General features: G+C 35.7%; 1 protein-coding gene across 5 annotated transcripts in view; it reads left to right on the forward strand.

The window, feature by feature from the left end:
• HYCC2 (hyccin PI4KA lipid kinase complex subunit 2) overlaps positions 1 to 18,966 on the forward strand; it is a 48,535-nt gene that overhangs the window by 2,699 nt on the left and 26,870 nt on the right. For 4 of the 5 annotated variants that reach the window (XR_015795184.1, XM_025166513.2, XM_025166512.2 and 1 more), the window contains 2 exons: positions 1,961 to 2,008; positions 18,336 to 18,435. The gene's annotated coding sequence lies outside the window, so the exon portion shown is untranslated. The remainder of the gene's footprint in view (positions 1 to 1,960; positions 2,009 to 18,335; positions 18,436 to 18,966) is intronic. The other variant, XM_007427999.4, reaches the window with a different exon arrangement.

The raw sequence follows: 18,966 nt of genomic DNA on the forward strand, positions 1-18,966 counted from the left end.
AGTTATTTTTATTTCTTTAAATTGGACATGTTAGGGTGTTCAATCAACTTTGACTTTTCTCTGGACTTTAGTGGGGTTGAGCAAAAGTATAGTTTTCTCAGTACTGTGTGGTAATCCTAAAGGGCACGGTAATTTTTTTTTACAAAGAAGAATTTACTGTAAATCCCACTTGATTTTGTTTAAGTACAAGTAAGGGAAAAAGGAGCTACAATTCACTGGTATTTTGACCTATTGCAAACATCTAAAGTCAGCATCATAGGTTTTCTAGCTCCTTTCCCTTCCTTCCTGGAAAATAAAGCTTCAGACAGGTGGATCTTGCACCCTCAAAAAAACATTGTAAAGAATGGGCAATATTAAATAAAATAAAAAATGTAACAATAGATATAGAAAGCTGGCTGTGTGGGCTAGTCACATTCTCTCAGCCCAATCCACCTCACAGAGTGGTGGTTGTGGGGAAAATAGGAGGCAGGAGTATTAGGTATATTTGCTGCCTTGAGTTGACCAAAATATGTATAAAAGGTGAGATAAGAATATAATAATAAAAACAATAGCAATAACACCAGTGGCATAGTTTATGTGCCTTGAAATGCTGTTTCTCTTCTACACATTTTCTTTTGTTTTTGTGTTCCAAATTATTTTTGCTAATAATATGATCAAAATTATAAAAACGCAGTGTTGTATAAAAGTCTCTACAATGGTAGATGAGCAGAAGCAGCTAAATATCTACAGATGCTGAAATAATCTAAAACTTAATGTATAGTTTGCTGGGTGCTATTAAGTGACTGCAACTTACAAGCTAGCCCCAACCTAACATTTTCTTCTAGGACACAGCATAGCCTGTGCTTGACTTGTGCTTTATCTGTCTATATTCCAGTAGGGGATCGGGGTTAGTGTGTAAGAATGTGCACGGCATCTGCATTGAGAAGCTTGGATATAGGGGGAAATACACATAGCATAGTTATATATGTACAGTTGCAAGTGTCCTTTTGGATTGTGAACTTTAGTCTAAAAACAGTGAGTTCTGTGTGCCCAAAAAGGCTTTACGCTTATTTGTCCTCAGATAGCTGCCCCTTCATATCACAAGACAAACAATTTGTGAAATTCCTTCCAAGCATGTAAATTAGATTGATTTTGTTCCTTATGCACAGTTGAAGCAAAATGTTTCATAACATGCTTTCTGCTACTATGCCATGTGTTCACCATTTTAGTGTTCAGGCATTTGTATATACTATTTTCTTGAAGAACAGTTAGAATTCATATTTAATCATTTTAATGAGAGGAACACTCTGAATATCTCTGAAGATTAACTGTTATAGTTTCCAAAGACCTGCTAATAAGAGAACGTTTTAGAGGATAACAGTTTTATTTGTCTTCTTATAAGCCTTCATGTGTTAGATTTCAACAACCCAGCCAGCTATCTAGTCCAACACATTAGCAGGTAGCAGGCTAAGTGTAGGACCTCAAATATCTGATAAAACTGGTTTTGTAAAATCATATACTTTTCTGAAAATGTAGCTCTTATTGTTGTACAGATGTATCAGTAAAACAGTTTTTATTAGGAAACAATACTGCACTGTACGGATAAGAAAATAACTATCTTATGCACATGGAGTAATTCAGAATACTCTCAAACTGCCATCCGATTGAAAGTGCAATGAGAGCTTATGCCCTGATAGAGCATAATGTTACAATGTTGTATAATAGTTAAGAGTGGTCCATTCAAGTCTCCACTTAGCCATGGAGCCTGCTGGATAATATGGGCCAGTCACTCCCTCTCAGCCCTATTTACCACACAATTTTTTATTTTTTTTTGGTGAGGATAGAATGAGGGGAAACCCTCATGTAAAAATTCATGTAGAAACTATCAACCCTTAAATTTTCAAAGAAAAGGTGAAATATAAGTGCAATAAAAAAATTACTGTGTATTGTTAAAACTGCTGTTATTTCTGTTCTTCTTTAGTTAACTGGATTTTAAAGCTGTTTACAAGCATGCTTTTCCTATGCAAATGTAAGTACACTGAAACTTGGATGCAATAGATGAAATTTCCATTGTATTAATGTCATTTTATATCATTTGCATAATGACATCACCATGGATAATATACCCTCTGATTGAAAGGACAGTAGGGAATGACTGACAAATTCCCCCCATTGGTCCATTAAATTGAGATTTCATTGTACCAAAGTATTGTATGTTTGCTGTCAGAGCCTTAGCTTTAGTTGATCTTTACCAGCAAAGTTCTGTTTTCTTCATACATCTGATATTTGATTTGCTGTATAGTTGAAGGTCTATAGAAACCAATAATCTTGTGGTCCATTTGTTCAGATGTTGAGAAAAAGAACATTTCAGATCCTGAGAAAAAGGTCTAAAGGAAGTGCTAGCTAGCTAGAAACTATTAGACTGAGACTCAAAGAAGTAATTGCTTGCAGAGATTTTCTTTCCTAGTATGGTTTTGGAATCAGTCCCACAAATCAATAAACTTCAGTTCAAGCTCTATTTCTTACAAGAGAAAACTTCAGACACTTGCATTTTGCATTGTCCTGTGCTCTGATATACATTGACTTCCAAAATAAATTCTTGACTCCTTTGTTTGCAAATAACAAAAATGTGTTGTGCCTAGCTTCCAAATAGTGGTCCACTTAGAAGAACCAGTAACTATAATCGGTTCATTCTAAGATTGAAGTTTTATACACACTTATTATTGAAAATATTAGTATGACTTGCTTTGGAATAAATATGGATATAATTGGGCTACTTGGTGATTATCTGGAGAAAACTGGCCCAGGAATAGGCAACTTGGTACTCTTCAGATATTTTGGTCTACAGATTCCACAATCAATTGCCATACCTTATATACATGTCTGCATTGTCACAACATAACTGCAAAAGGGTGGAGCTTGTGTTGTGATTTCATGGTGCATATTTTTTCATTTTGGCATCATTGTGGTTAGGAATACAGTGTATTATACCAGATACTGGTACACATATACTTACATATATAAGCACACACATATGGGGTAGGAGAAATTGATAGGATGTATGAATCCATTATTTGCTGTTTGGAGTTGGTGGGGTTTCTTAAAAGTAAAATAGATGTGTTAAGCCTACTAGAGGCTTGACATCTGTTTTATTTCTTATTTCTTTTTAAAATAATTTCAAACATTGCATTATAAATTTAGATACTTTTTTTTGCCAAATTTTGGTGATGTGATTTGGGATCACAAAAAAAGTGCTGGAGGGCCACAAGTGACTTGCAGTTTACTCACCTCTTATATAGGAGAAGGCAGGAGAATTATTATGAGTTTCTTTTTCAATAAAGAAAATTGATGATGACATTGGAGACTGTCTTCTGTACTCTAAAGCCCTGTCCCTGATCTGGCACAGTTGGAAGTGGAATCTGGATCTTAAACTGGATTCAGTCCCCCATTCTGAATTCTAGTCTGCCATATTTGGAGGTCCATCACAAAGGCCTATATTCTTTAATTGCTGGGGGAAAAAACTTACTCTAATTGTTGGCAATCAATGTAGTAGCAATTACTTTCTATTGTATAGATACAGCAGGGGCCTCCACAGCAGCAGAAGCTCCTTGGAATTTCTTTCTGGAGGTGGAATGTTCCTTCCATCAACCATCAGTGTTTCTTAATCAGTGATACCTGCACCACTGGTAATATCCAGTAGTAGTTTACATGAGGCTCAGCTCCTCTCCCTAAATTAGGAAGGAGCTCACGAGAGAGACAAGAGTGAGAGATAGAGCAGAGTCTCCAGGTTCCAGTCAATGCTGAACAAGAAACCTCAGAGATTTAGGCTTAAATTAATAAAACAACATTTTGCATTAGTTGGCTCTTACTATCATTATTTGTTGCTGCTGCTGGAAGTTAGATGAGGACTGTTCTTACTGCAGCAGATGTTGCTTCAATTCTCGCTTATCATTTGGATATATGTCTTGATTTGGGCTTAGTGGCAAACACTGTGTCAGCCCCAGTTAGCTCTCTCATTGTTTTACTCTGATACAGTACTGTCAACAATATTACTGAAATTGTTCTTAAAAATTACCATAGCTGGTAAGTATAATTACCAGATACCTGCAAACATGTATATCTTCCTCAAAAAAGAGGCTTTGTTGCTTTTATCTTAATTGGACTCTGGTTCTTTGACAGAGTAGTTGATAGGAATATAAAAAGTCAAGAGACACTGCTGTAAGTGTACTATTTAGGTTCTGTTTGAGTAAAAATCATTGTAAAACTGGAACAGTTCAGAAATGTTTGAAGTTCCCATTTCCTCTACCCCCTCAATCTAAATGGAACTGCAGAATTAAGTTATATGACATGTTTTGTTTCTGCATCCTTTGCTGTGCCTTCCTGAATTTACCCATGTTTTCCTCTTTACTCCTTTGCTGTCCTTTACCATCCTGTTTTTATTTATAGGGAAACCCTACCATTATATTTGCTTTTGTCATTTATGCTAAATTAATATTTCAGTGTCTTTGCTAGATATGGAGATATAGTCAATCTTGATTGAATTTAATGTGATGCAGCCTCCAACTTGTATAAGATGGTAGATAGCAAATTTGGCAGGAATGCATCATAGTCAACCAATTTAATTTTTCAGATATGCTTTCAGCTGAACTAATATTATGGCTATACCTAGGCATTACTCCAAACTATAGTTTTTACTAAATGTAAGTAAAGTGCTTTTAAAGAAGATCTTGGAATTATAATTGGTTGCAAGCCAAATGTGACTCAACAGTATGATATGGCTTCAAGAAAGGGCTGTAAAAAAAATGAACACAATATCAGGTTACGTCAGTAAAAATGTAGTTTCCAAGTCATAGGAAGTATTTATTGTGTTGTACAAGTACTCTGCTCTGATTAACCCTACCTTGAGTATTCTGCCCAAATCTGGGGATCACACTTTAAAGAGGATTTAGACAAACTGGAACAGGTTCAGATAACTTGTCTAGACTAGAGGACTTGAAACTGACCTGTAAGGGGCTACTGAGGGAACTGGGTGGGTTTAGTGTTGCGATGGGGATAGGATAGCATTCATGAGATACATGGACCAAATGCTTATAGAGATGATTTAAGTCTTGGTCACTACAGTAGATACATTGAAACAGTGCCTGATTCTTGAACTGAGCAGGAGTTGAATTCAGTGGCCTGAATCCCCCCTTCCTCCTGTTTGGTTCTATATGTCTTTTTTAGGTCCTATGCTACATTTTTTGTGTTTCTTGTCTAAAATTAACAGGAACTCCACTGCCAGTTTATAATCCTTGTTGAAATTCAGTAGGAGCTCTGGAAATCACAAAAAAAGGGGGTTTGAGAGTTATAAACTGCCTATCTGTCCCTTGCCATAGAACAATCTGGTTTCCTACTACTTTTGTTCAAGCATAGCTGACCTATAAATCTCAGCAGCCTTTATGGTTAGGATAAGTATCTTCTTTTCTCTGTCTGCAAAAGTTTAATCAATCCTAGTGCTTAAAGTTCAGTATGTGAACTACATATATCCTGTAAGGCTGAATTCTTGTGAAACTGACATTCTTGACTAGGAAATTATTTTAAAAATAAATTTGTTTGATTTATGTAACACTTGTATTAGACAACGTGTATGTGAAATGTCAAAGAGCTTCAGATGATTTTTAACAATTGTAAGTTAACAGACAACACATTTTTATTCTTATTTAAGAATAAAAATAAGTGACAAAGTTTGGAAATCTAAAAGTTAATTGCCAGCTTGCTATAGTGATTGCGCAGCAATACTGAAAGTGATTGGTAGCTAAGGTTGGCCATATCTAGGCTGCAAACATCTAACTGACTATTAGAGGGCAGCAGAGAGGTTGAACCATTATGGCTCTTGACTGCCACTCATTATCTGGGTTTTTGCAGCTCATGTATGACAAAGCTGTATTTAAATAAGTGACATGATTGATGTTGTAAAGATGAAATATGTGCGATACCTACTGCTAGACCATGGCCTCTGAGTTCAGATTCTTATTCCTTTTCCATACGACTCACTGGAACAGTGTAAGTTCGCTTTTCTTTAAAAAGGATAAAGCAGGATAAGATGCACAGAAATCAATTAGTTGACATAGGGGGCAGGTGTATTTATTTCTTCCCTATTCCACTGGTGATTTTGTTGTAGCTACTCATAATTGCTCCTGCCCATTTGCTGCTTCCTGTCTCCTTGCTTCTTGTCTATTCCACTTAGTTGCAGTGGTCGTATTTGAACAAAAAATGAATAGTTGCTGGGTGTAATAGTGTACCCTATTCAGTTTCTCCTTTCCATTTGTCATTTTGAAAGGAGTGTACCAAACCAATTGCTTTCTGATACTCTGAAACTAGGAGCAAAGTCTGCTGAGGTGACTGGCTTTTCAAATGATAGTGATAATGTTCTTTTTTAAGTGCATTTTTTTAAAATGCAAAGTTTGTGAATTGAAAGGAGAAATATCAAATCAAAATTCTTAGAAAATTTCAACATAAATGTTTTCTTTGTGGAACACTAAAAATATGTTGCAGTTTGTGGTGAGTAGCATTAAACAATGAGCTCTGTATGAATTTGTCCGATAGTTTAATGTTAAATAAATTGTTTTAATTACTAGAAAGATGCCTGTTTACTGCTTGTGCTAGAGGGCAGATGAGTATTAGAGAATACCAGCTCATCTATGTATGATAGGTTTACACAACTGCAAAGTTGGTTTTTTTGCTTTTGTTTTTTTGGTGCTTTTGAGTCAGTCTTGATTCCTGGTGACTGCCTGGACAAATCCCTGCAGTTTTCTTGGCAAGATTTTAAGAAGTGATTTGCCATTGCCTGCTTCTTAGGGCAGAGAGAGAGAGACTTGTTCCCACAGTCACCCAGCTGGCTTTGTGTCAAAGGCAGGACTAGAGCTCATGATTTCCTGAGTTCTAGCCTGGTGCCTTAACCACTACATGAATGTTAGAAGTAAAATATATATATTATGTAATCATTTCAAAAGAATACATTATTAAAATGTTAGCTAATAGAAGAAAAATAATGTGTGAAGCAGGTCAGACAAATTCTACACCATAAAGGACTTTTTTGAAATAAGCTGCTTTGTTAAGTATTGATTACACTTCTTTTGTGAGGACTCCAGCTAATTTCCAAGGGACCAAGATAGTAGCACCAAAAGCAAGAGTTAATTTAATTATAATTACTTTGTTACCATGAAGTCCAGAAAGCTCTGGTTGTGGCAGAGATAACTAGAGGCATAGTCTGTCTGTAGTTCATATAAAGCCACATAGATTTTACTGCCCACTGTGTTAACATGTCCCATTCTTTCCCCATTAACATCTCCCCAACTTCTAATTTTTCTCTACAATTTTCCTGGATACTACTGCTTTAGTCCTATTGAAAAGAAACAAATACTTCTTATAAGCAAGCAGCTCCACTGGGGTAAAGGATGAGCTTAGCTCAGTAGTAGAATACAAGCTTTGCACATAGAAGATTCCAGATCCGGTTCCTGGCATGGTCATTTAAAAGAATCAGATAGTAGTGATGGGAAATGCCACTTCCTAAGACCTGGGAGAACTTGTGCTTGATCAAGTACCGAACTTACGTGGACTGTATTTGTATAATGCAGCTCTGTTGGTTCAGACATGTTTGCCATGCATAGTAATCACTAAAAGAAGCAAATGTGCATGATAGCTGTTGGTGCAAGACTTAAAATGCCTTACAGTTGAATAATACTGACCCAGCTGAACTTTTTGTCTAAGCTTAATGACTGAAAATATAGTAGGTCATTGCCTCTATTAGCTAGGGAAGCCCTCGCCTTTGAGAACAGGAAAATAGGGAGAAGGAGGGGTTGAATTGCAGTTTGAATCTGTCTGGTAGAAGTGCTATGGGTGCCCTGGCCACACATTTGCTAAACAGCTTTCTTCTCACACTGTGAACTGGGATGGGCTGGGATCACCAATATTGCTGGTTGAATTGCCATCCTATACCTTTATCTTGAGAGAGAAAAACGTCCTGGCCTACCAGGTTTTGGGAGGGTCTGTGTGTAAGTCTAGGCGTGTGGTCTTAGCTTAGTGGTGGATATTATTTTTTCAGGGGCTTCCAGGTCTGGGCTGCAGAAATCCTAGAAATCCACTAGATGGCAGCACAATTATACAGAAAATTCTAACTCATTATTGCTATCAACTAGTTGTCCAGATATTTGTAACCCACACCTTGTAACCCTAATCTTTTCCATGCAAATATTCCAAGTCCAGTCCTTGGCAGCTCTAATTAATAGAAATTTAGATAGCATAAATGGCAAATAAGGCCTTGGGCAGACATTACTAGTCAAGTAGTAATAATACTTAATGTGATAGATAATGGCATGGCTTGAAATAAGGGAACTGTATACATTTCATCAGCTTTCCCCGACAAGCATTCTTACTTGCTTTATGTGCTATATATGATAAAATTTTATGTGCAGTAACTATGTTCTTACAGCAGCAGAAACAAAGAGGTTTGAAGTGTATTACAAGCTAATTCTGTTATTGTGGCATAAGTGTGTATGGGTAACAGTTCATCATATGTATGGAGTGCTATCCCAAATGAGGACTCTTGTATCACAGGGAGAATGCAGATTTAATAGAAAATGATCACCTGTCTGTTTTGTGAGCAGACGTGGTTTATAATGTCTGCATGTAATTACCTCTGTATTTAATTTTCTTGGACTTCACTGTTTACAGTTCCCTCTTCCGTTCGAATCATATATACAGATGCACATACAATCTCAGGTCTATATTCATGTATCTGAGGGCTGATCAGTGATCCAGAAAGCTTATGCTATATGGTAGTATATTAGTTGGACTTTTAAGATGGCACAAGCCTCCATGTTGTAAACTATAACATAATACTTAGCTTTAAGTCTCTCACAGACATTTGCATTGCTGGTTTCAGTTATGAAGAATACTCAAATATAGTATATAAATATTAGGTAGCATTGTATTTAGTTCTTCAGTAATATAATAAATTATTAATATTAAAGAGAGAAGTTCATCCTTTAACTAGAAATGTTTGTGTTTCTGCTCTGGTAAACATCTGGCAGGCCTTAAAATTATGGTTTGTTTCTGGTGATTTTTATATACATTGTTTAAAATGGCTATATATTAAAGTAAACAATAATGTCTCTTTTTCCTGAGATCATTAAATGTTACATGAACATACTATATACATTTAGTATGAACAATTCCTTTTTAATGAGTGAGATTATCTGTTCATGTATGGTACATAAAATCACGTACATGCTGCTACTTGGCACCTTGCTTTTCATGAGAAGATGTTTGAGAACATCTTCTGTCAGTTAGGGTCTCAGTTGCTGTAAGCAAAGACAACCCTGTTGTTCACTGAATTTTTTTGTTTATTAAATCTTTCCCATATGGAAAAAAAAAACAAAAACCAAAAAACATTGCCACGTAAGAAACAGAGAACACATGAACTATGAAAAAGTGAAGTTAAGCCTTACATAATTTTAGTTTTATGCCCTGTGCAGGAAGTCCTGGAAAGATTTCCCCAGCTTTAGGTCCTCAGTAGTGAATGAAGTCTCTGACCAGTGCTTATGGTGCTTGGTGGTGATGTAGTCCAGCGATAATTGAAAGCCAAATGTAGCAAGGACTTCCCTAAAAGATTCACGATTGGTGTAAAGCCAGACATTGGGACAGAGTTAAAGCAGTTTGTCCAGCATTTGTAGTCTTTTGTAATTGCCGTATGTTTTGTTCAATATTTGCTATTAGTTTAGACCCCTTTAAAAATTCAGCAGTTAATAAGAATTCCTTGATAGTGGACAGGGTCCATAATTTTATTACAGAATAACTATGGCAAGCATCCATTCATAATGTAATTCTGGAGGAATTACATTATGACTCTGAAGTTCATTAAAAAAAAAAAGGGGGGAAGGCATCTTTAAAGAGGTTGATACTTTTGGTTAAGTTTATTTTATGTCAGTATTTTAAAATAAATGTACTGATTTTTTAAAATCTCTTTAAGTACTGTGTAGCTTCGCCTGAAATAGATAAGTAGATGCTAAACTGATCATGGTTTAAACAAATGTAGAGTGTATGCCACAGTTATATAAAGCATGATAGATCATAAATTACAAGCCACAATAGGCACATTAATACAAAGTGTGAAAACGTTAAAAAAAAACCTATAGCTTAGTGTCATAAGTAAATCTGCATCTTGTATCTGAGTCCTAAACATTTAGCTAGGTATATCTGCAAGTAATGTCCAAGAAATATCCCTCACACATTAGCCCTGTTTTATGGACCAGTCATGTTTGCTGGCATTATTTTACAGCACTCAAGCATTTATTTGTTAATATATTTTATTAAAACAACTAGTCCTCTAGAGAAGAAGCTACAGTAGTTTCAACTACTAACAGTTTCGTTGTTTCATAACATGTACTGTAGTAGAAGCCAGCAGAAGTGCTGCTACTAATTTTTATTGTACTATATCTCTACCCTAAATTTCATTTTGGATGCTTAGACTGCTATTTTATATTTATATCTTTGTTTTATAAGAATTTTGCACATGGAATTATGTATAGAGTAAATAGTTGTGAATTGGTTCAGCAGTTTTGAGAGAGAAGGTATAGGCGTTGACCTAGCATGGGTGATGACATAGCAGTAAGGGAAGTCATAATTTACAACACTTCTTGTTTCTGAATACATTTTTCTTATTGATTTTGCTTTATGATTTCTATTTCTCTTATTTTCCTGTTTCTTCATATTGGCTTTTCCACTTCAATTAAGGCACTTAAGTGTGTGTTTTTTTTTAAAACCTAGCCATTATGCTGTCAACACTTGTGGACAGCTGTTCACTTTTTATTTTACACTGCTTTCAGTACTACTCAATTAAAAAAAAAAGTGCCATGTTTTTCTTTAAGAGGTTTCTGGGGACTGTGCCCAAAATATTAATAAGGAAGAAAAGTTAAGAGAAGGTGCATGTTGTTCTTGCAATAATAGCAGGGTTTGAAATGCTTGCTTCATGAGTTTTCACTGTCTAGCCAAATTGGATATCTGTCATATCAGTCTGAAATGAAAGGCGAATTTGTTAAAATGCTTGACTTCGACAGAACTTCTGTGCTTTCTTTATAAATTACTGCTTATGCTGTAGTATTTATTATTTGTGGACCATTATACTTCACTTGATTCATAACCCAAATCTGAGCATGTGGATTTATAAAAAAAATAATTTTAGAGGTAATCTCAAAGAGATCAAGCATATATTCCGTTGTGTTTAAGATTAAGGTATTGTGTTTTCTCCTTTGGTTTTAAAAATACTTTTTATCACCAGTATATTCTTTTTTATACTTCAATGTTAGCTACCAATGGTCATGAAATATTTTGGTTAACATTATTCATACATACATGCCCACTTCTCTTTGTTAATGTACAGAATTGTTGTTTTACTTAAGTGAGTATAAAGTTGTGCTCTTCAGATTACTGTAAAATAGCTACAGTTTTACCATATTTTTCTGTCTATAAGACAATACTTTCTTCTAAAATCGTTACACTAAAAATTGAAGGGCGTCTTATGCAAAGAAGTAAGCCGAGGAGAGAACCGTGTGGTTGCGAAACTGCCCATACTTCGTCTCTGCAAACAGGCTTCCTCCTGTTGCTGAATTCAAATGCCACAGTGAAAAATTGGACATGTCCATATGTTCTTTAGAGAACTGTACAGAATGGGTTCTGTACAAAGAACTGAAGAATAAAAGGACATATATGTAGGGCTCATGAGAATTTTTTTTGAGAACCAAAATTTGCCATGGCCAATGCAAACAGATTTTAGGGCCTGTAACTAGTGCAAGTTGAAGAATCATAAGGCTATGGACAGAAATACTTACCAATGGAAGACGTTTTTGGCTTTTGCTGCAAAACCCTTCACAGTGAGAGGGCTAGAAAAGGATACTGAAGTTTGAATAGGAAGAATAGAATGCCCATTCTCTCCCCCCACCCCAGCTATATGAAGCTTTAGCAGAATAACAATCATAGAAAAGTATATGCTTTTAAGATATAAAACTGAGTGGCTGTAATTGGTTGTTTACATCAGTTTATATGTCTCAAAAAGGAACTGTACTATGATGGAAAAATTGGAGAAAATTCATCCAATTTTTTGGCCCACTTTTAAAAAGATGATCTCAACAGGCCTGATGTAACTGAGTAACAGAACTTCAATGGGTAAAAATCCTTTTATCAGCAAATGAGAACAAATCTGGGAAAAAAATATAAGTATGAGAATCATAAAAACTGCTGGCTTTATGTGAGTGAGGCAGTATTCAGGTTAACGTAAGTAGAGCTGACTCTCTTATAGGAGCTGACAAAAGATGGATTGGTAATTTGTCTTGCTTTGCGTTGCCTGGGTTATTGCTTAGTAGCTGATGAGAGTGCTTCAGGTTTAGTGTAGGGTGACTACATAATGTTGTTTCTAGGGAAACTGGTGGTGGGAACATCTAAAAAGGTAAAGAAATCTGTTCTGAAGATGAACACTTAAAAACGATTCTTGGATTGCTTTAGGTTGCTCTGTGGGTTGTTGTGGGTTTTTGTTTTTGTTTTTTTGGTATATTGTTATGCCATTGTACCTTATTTATTATGTTCTGCTTTCCAGTATTAGAATGCTTTTCAACATTGTATTAAATCTGGATATTCAGTTGATATCTCGTAATCTATGCTATAAAGATGGAAATATTGCTGCATTTGAACATGTTTCTATTTAACTTAATGCAGCTACATCAGGTCACTTTCCATGCTGTTGGTGGTGAGTAAATGGATTCATAACATACAAATATACAACTATTTGCATATCATCAGTGAATTCCAATTGTAAAAGAAGAGTACCTTAAAATGAAGTACTGACTTGGTATTTTGATATTATTATACTATTATTAACCATGAGATCATCAAAAACATAGTCCCATTTTATATATTTAAAGTATGAGGTGTATTTAGATGTTGTTGTATTTAATGAGCAATTTGTTATTGCAAGTCAATAAATAGGAAACTTTTTTTTTTTTTGCATAAAACAAACTTCCCCAACTTGGAACCTTCCAAATGTTTTAGATTGCAACTCCCATCATCCCTAGCAATAGGGTAGAATTTGGGTTAGGGAAGGCTGAAGTAGATAATAATCAAACAAAACCTTCTGTAATATTTGTGCTATCTTATATGAACAAGGCATGATAGAACAGATATGTTAATGATGGATCTCTGATTGTTTGTAGTTATTTTTATTTTAATTACATTGTGGCATTTCCCTTCTGTCCAGTGGCTGTTCAGGTATTTTTAATTTCTTAAAACAAAACTTCTTGTTTTAAAATACAATGCTAGAAGTGTGTTTTTCAATATAAAATTCTATAGATATCTGGATGCTGCTTACAATTAGCATTATCTTTTATCATGTATTTTGAATATGCTTACTAAAATAATAGTAGCTTATGTCATTTGTCTGCCTCTATCATATTCAGACTTGTTTTGCTGTACAGATTTTGTGATGATATTTAAATGACAAGGTAGGAAGGCCAGTAATGACTATCTTAGCTGGACTTACTCACAGACCTATATATCATTGTACTGTTTCATCTAGCTGCTTGCTTAAATAGGAATGATGCTTCCTAAAATGGGATATACTAGTACAGCCTTCTCCAAATTAGTACCTTCCTGATGTATTAAAACTCTTATAATCTCCTAGTGAGTGTGTTGCCCACTGTGGTGTATGAAGATGATAGGAGTTGTAGTCTAACACGTCTGGATGGTTCTGATTGAGGAAATCAGCATTTTTTCAATCTGTAGGATACCAATAAAAATTAATAGCTAATGAGAAGAAAAAGTCAACAGACCAATTTTATTTTTAAAGCTCATCCTATACATTCATATTTTATATTATTGGTATGAACTTGGTATAAGAGAAAAAAATGGCATTTATGAACAAAATGTATCTGCATCTCTTTGGGCAGAACCCAGTAATTGTATGGCACTTAATATCTAGTTACAGTATATTACTAGATAAATGTTTTGTGTACATTTTTAACAGAGGCCCTCTAGATACAACTGTAGGTGGCAAGTAAATGGGAACAATATAAAGCAAGTTCAGGGCTTCAAATACTCTGGAATTGCTTTCCATGCCACTGGCTCATGGAGGCTCCAAATTTAATCTCTAAAAGAGATGGTCAGAAGAAGTGTAGCTGCCATCCTAAAGCTTTTCACAAGATAGGAGGTAACTACATACCTGGTGGACTAAAAGTGGTTGAGGCCAGAGTAATAGCAAAGCTATCTTATGGCTTCTAAATATCTGCATATCTGCATAGAACCATTAGAAGTTGTTCAATCAAGCTTCTCAAGGAACTTGTTTTTAGTTCCTTGTTGTGTCCCTAACTCAGCCCTTTAGGTTAGAATGATTCCAGTTAAAACTCATGCTCAAATAATCCACGTTAGCTATTGGCTGAAATGAATCTTTAACCCAAGCTGTCTGGTGTTTTTAACTCTTCAAAATAAATTCCAAACTTCTTGTTGGAAACTATTTGGTGACACCCAAGGTATTGTGGATTGATATATTGCTTCCAATGGGATTTGATCAGGCCCAAGGATCTTTCAAGTAACGTGCCAGAGATATTGCCCTGCAAAACTATCTCAGCCAGGTGTCACTGTATGTTATTTCAGTGAACTCAGGAAAAAGTGTTGCACCTGCTTATTACCTGTACAATATCACCACTAAAAACACTAGAAGAGCTTTTACACTTGCCCGTTGTAATGTCTGTCCTTCTACCTTTTGGAGGGAAGGTTCTATAACATACCTAAAGAACAATTCTGTCCTTGTGATGAGGAGGAAATTGAAACTTTGGGTCATATGTTGCTGCACTACTTTTTTTATAGAGACCTCCAAAATACTTGTATTTCCCCATTAATAACGTAATACCCAAGCAGGACAGAGGCTGGTTACCATAGCCTCTTGCTAGCTGACTAGGAGGTGGGGATTTCAGACAGTGTAGCCTGGTTCTGTATCCAAGCTATGAGTGACGGCCAACAACTTCACTTCTCCAAGTGAGGTAATGCTGAGCCTGTCTAGGTTAACTCAATATATCTCATAATCTTTTCTCTCTTTTTTTTCCAACATACATATACCATTCCAATTACACCATGTTTTATCTTGTTATTATCTTGCTTCTAGTGGCTGGATTGTAATTGCAGTAATCCCAATCAAATCCTAGTAGGGCTGCAGCAAGTATTAGTTCATTACAAGTTAGGATGTTTTAAATTGTTATAGTATCTTACAGACCCTAGTATTTTTAATGTATTTATCTATAGTTATCTAGCTTAACCACTTATGGCATTTAGACTATAGATTGCAAATTTATTAGTTTTTCCCTGGTGTTATATTTTATACTTTGTAATTCTGTGCTAATAATATTTTCATTTTTCTTATTAATACAATATTTTATTTCCATTTCTATTTGGAATGATTGTTATGCTACTTGTTTTATGCTGCTCTCTGACTGAAATAAAAGCAAGTAAACAAACAATCATTTTTATTTATCTTGTTTTCAGATAAGATCATAAATTAAAACTTAGAGGAAATTTTTAAAAGGGAAAGGAGACTAAACATTCAGAAGGAATCATTTAAACAATACTGCCTTATTACAAGAGAAAAAAAAGTGCACTTTTATAAATTTGGTCAGGTTATAAAAAATAATAGGACTTACAAGTGAAATAATTATGGATCTAATGTCAAAGAAAGGTTTCTTTAAAAAATATAGGCAGGGAACCATTCTAAAGTGTGTCCTTTTTTTCATTACCCCCTGAAAGTGTTATACTTTACTCCTGGAAAATACCTCTGATGGCATTAGATGTCTCATGCTGAGACTTGAAGAAAAGCCCCCTTTAAAAGAAGAACCATTTTCTGCATTATGTGTGCATTATGTGAGTAGTGTTACAGCATCATTGTTGCTGTTTCTTCCATTATGCCACACCAGAGTAAAGTTTCTCACCTTGGGATGGAGTTGAGACAGTTGTTTACCTGAGCATATTGTGAACTAAGAACAGCTTCACTTGTTTGGAATTGGAGTTTCAGAGAGGAGCAGAACTTCCAAAATGTTGTGCCCCCATTCCGTAATCTAATATGTCGTCAGTGGACTTGAAACAGCTGTACTAATGCTATTTTCAGTTTAAATATCTATATATTATTCTATAACTTGTAAATAGGGGCAGTTTCTATGTTAGATTAAATTTTTCTGTCTGATAAGGAATTTTTAAAATTAGACTAATTTGTCCTCGTTTATTCTTTAATATAAAATACCCTCATAAATTAAAAAGGAAAGCCTAATTTTCTTTGGTTATTAGTTTTTAATCTTCCTGATTTGGAGGTTTTGTTTCCTAGTCTACTGTTCTTTCCTATTTACCTCAGTTATGCAGATTTTTGAGAGATTAATTTTCCATATTTTTCAGCAGACGCTATGTTCATATGCCACTGATGTAGCTTTCAAAATAATTTAATGACTATAAAGAAGTATAAAAAATACAAATATAGTACATAGTGTACTGTATAGTCTGAAGGCATATGGGCCATCTTCCCAAATAAAAAGTATCTCACTTGGATAAGTGCACAAATTTATCCTCAATGCCAAGATCTCAAGTAAATAAAATTTATTGAGCTTGAGGGCAGTGATTATCAATCTTTCATGTCTACAATAAGACTATTAGAGGTTTTTGCTCCTTTTTTATCTATAGTTTAGCACAATGACTAGATGTGATAAACTAGAGTTAATGAAGTAGTTTTAAATTAAAACATGAAACTAATTCATTTCAACAAACTGTCCTTACAATTAACCAAAATTTAGGATTTGTTTGTAACTCTAAACTGTTGTTAGAAAAAAAAGAGGAATTGAATGTTTTCTTTTAATGTGTGACATAATTCATTGTCAGAATTGAGTATGGCTTATGTATTTAATTATTAAAATAACTATGTTTTTAACTGGCACATACAAAGGCTGAAGGTGGGAAAAACAACTGCTTTGGGCTTGTAGGCACAGGTTCCCCTTGGATCAATCTCTCTTGCCTTTCATAAAACCTAAACGTGTATGGAGCTCTACCCTTGAAGAGTATCCGGAAACTACAGCTGGTGCAGAATGTGGCGGCGCGGACAGTTCTCAATGCCCCTAGGAGGGCACATATAACACTGCTATTGCGTGAGCTGCATTGGTTGCCAGTTTGTTTCCGGGTCCAATTCAAGGTGTTGGTCATCACCTTTAAAGCCCTTTATGGCACAGGACCAGGTTATCTGAGGAACTGTCTCACCCCAGTTATTTCAGCCCGCCCCACTCGGTCCAGCAGAAGGGGCAGGTTGCAGACCCCACTGGTCAAGGAATTTCGATTGGTGGGGTCTAGACGGAGGGCCTTTTCTGCTGTGGCTCCCGCCCTATGGAACGTCTTGCCTCCCGAGGTCTGGTGTGCCCCCTCCCTCTTGGCCTTCAGAAAAGGGAAGGCTTTTAAATCCTGGCTCTGCCAGAAGGCCTGGGGGCCAGATGGGGGCTCGCATCTGTGGAGATGGCTGGTGGGGTGATGGGTTTGGTTCCCCCCCCCCCGCCAGCATCTTGAAGGTTTTAAGGCTAAAAAATTACAGGGTTTTTAAAGGATTTTTAATGTATGTTTCTATTTTTAATTATTTATGGATTTTAGCCATTGTTGGAGGGATTGGTGTTTTTTCCTTTTTGTTGTTGTGAGCCGCCCAGAGTCACCTGTTGGGGGAGATGGGCAGCATACAAGTTTAACAATAAATAAATAAAAATAAAAAATAAAATAAATAAAATAATAGGGGCTGTAGAGAAGGAGTGGTGCAGAAGGAAGGAGCAAGAGAGAAACATAAGAAATGCTGTGATGCTACATACCTCCTCCACCATGCTAAAGTCAGGTGTTATCACAATTACTGATAGTAGCACCACTGCTTCTGCCAGTTACCTCTTCCTCTTCAGATCAGTCCACTGACTTGGAAGTTGGGCAGAGAGGGACTGAATCATGCAAGGGCTCTTCTCCCATGCTTGTTGTTGATCATTCTCTTTCTCTTTTGCTGGACCAGCAGCAGGGAAGAAGTAGTTATGTGACTCTCCTCTGTTTCTCCCAGCTGCCCCAGTGCACCATTGGGAAGTCCCAAATGGGTGGTTTGCCTTTGGGCTTGATTCTACTTGTATCCCTGTTTTTTGAAAAAATTGGCATGACTTCAACTATTTGTGGAATTTGAGAGCCAAAAGTATAGTTTAGTATACAATTTGTATATTCATGTTGTAACATAGTTTGCTTTACTCTTTGCCCATTTTTAAAAATCTGTCTTGTGTTTTTGCTTTTGACAGTTTCCATGATTTGATGAAGCACTATCAAATGTATTCCAGACTGGGAAATGGCAGCATTCCTCCACCAGTTCAATTAGAAAACTAATTTATCCAAATAGAGGTAGAATGTAACACTGTTTTTACTGTTAAAAATGTATTTTAAAGGGGAACTAAACAGTGGCAACTTAATGATTAGAAATTTGTGATAAGACAAATACTCTCCAATTTTCTTCTGTTACAAAAAATATTCAAAACTATGTGCTACTATTTGATTCCTCTTCAGTGGATTTGTCAGTAACCAGTGACATGAGGTGATTTAATTGGTAGTATTTAAGTGTTTGCAAGTAATTTGTTGAGATCTTGTTTCCAACTGATGAGATGATTGCATAAACATTTATGGATATAGGAAATATAGGGAGCTGATTGGGATAGGGAAGTTAGGTTAGGAGGAAGGGAAATTTTCAATACCATACACTCCCATCAGCATATAACAGATCTTCCTGTTATTCCCTACAGCCAACAATACACTCCCAAACAATGAGGAAACCCCACGCAGTCTCCCAATTGTTACCAATTGAGAAGCTTACAAATATTGAGCTGGCCAAGAAGAAGTTTGTCCTATCTTGCTAAAACTTTATCTACTTGTGCAGCC

Source organism: Python bivittatus, unplaced genomic scaffold (assembly GCF_059951505.1).
Source record: "Python bivittatus isolate LINGU-HERP-01145 unplaced genomic scaffold, Pbiv_v1 ctg000200_np1212, whole genome shotgun sequence".
NCBI classification, from domain to species: domain Eukaryota; kingdom Metazoa; phylum Chordata; class Lepidosauria; order Squamata; family Pythonidae; genus Python; species Python bivittatus.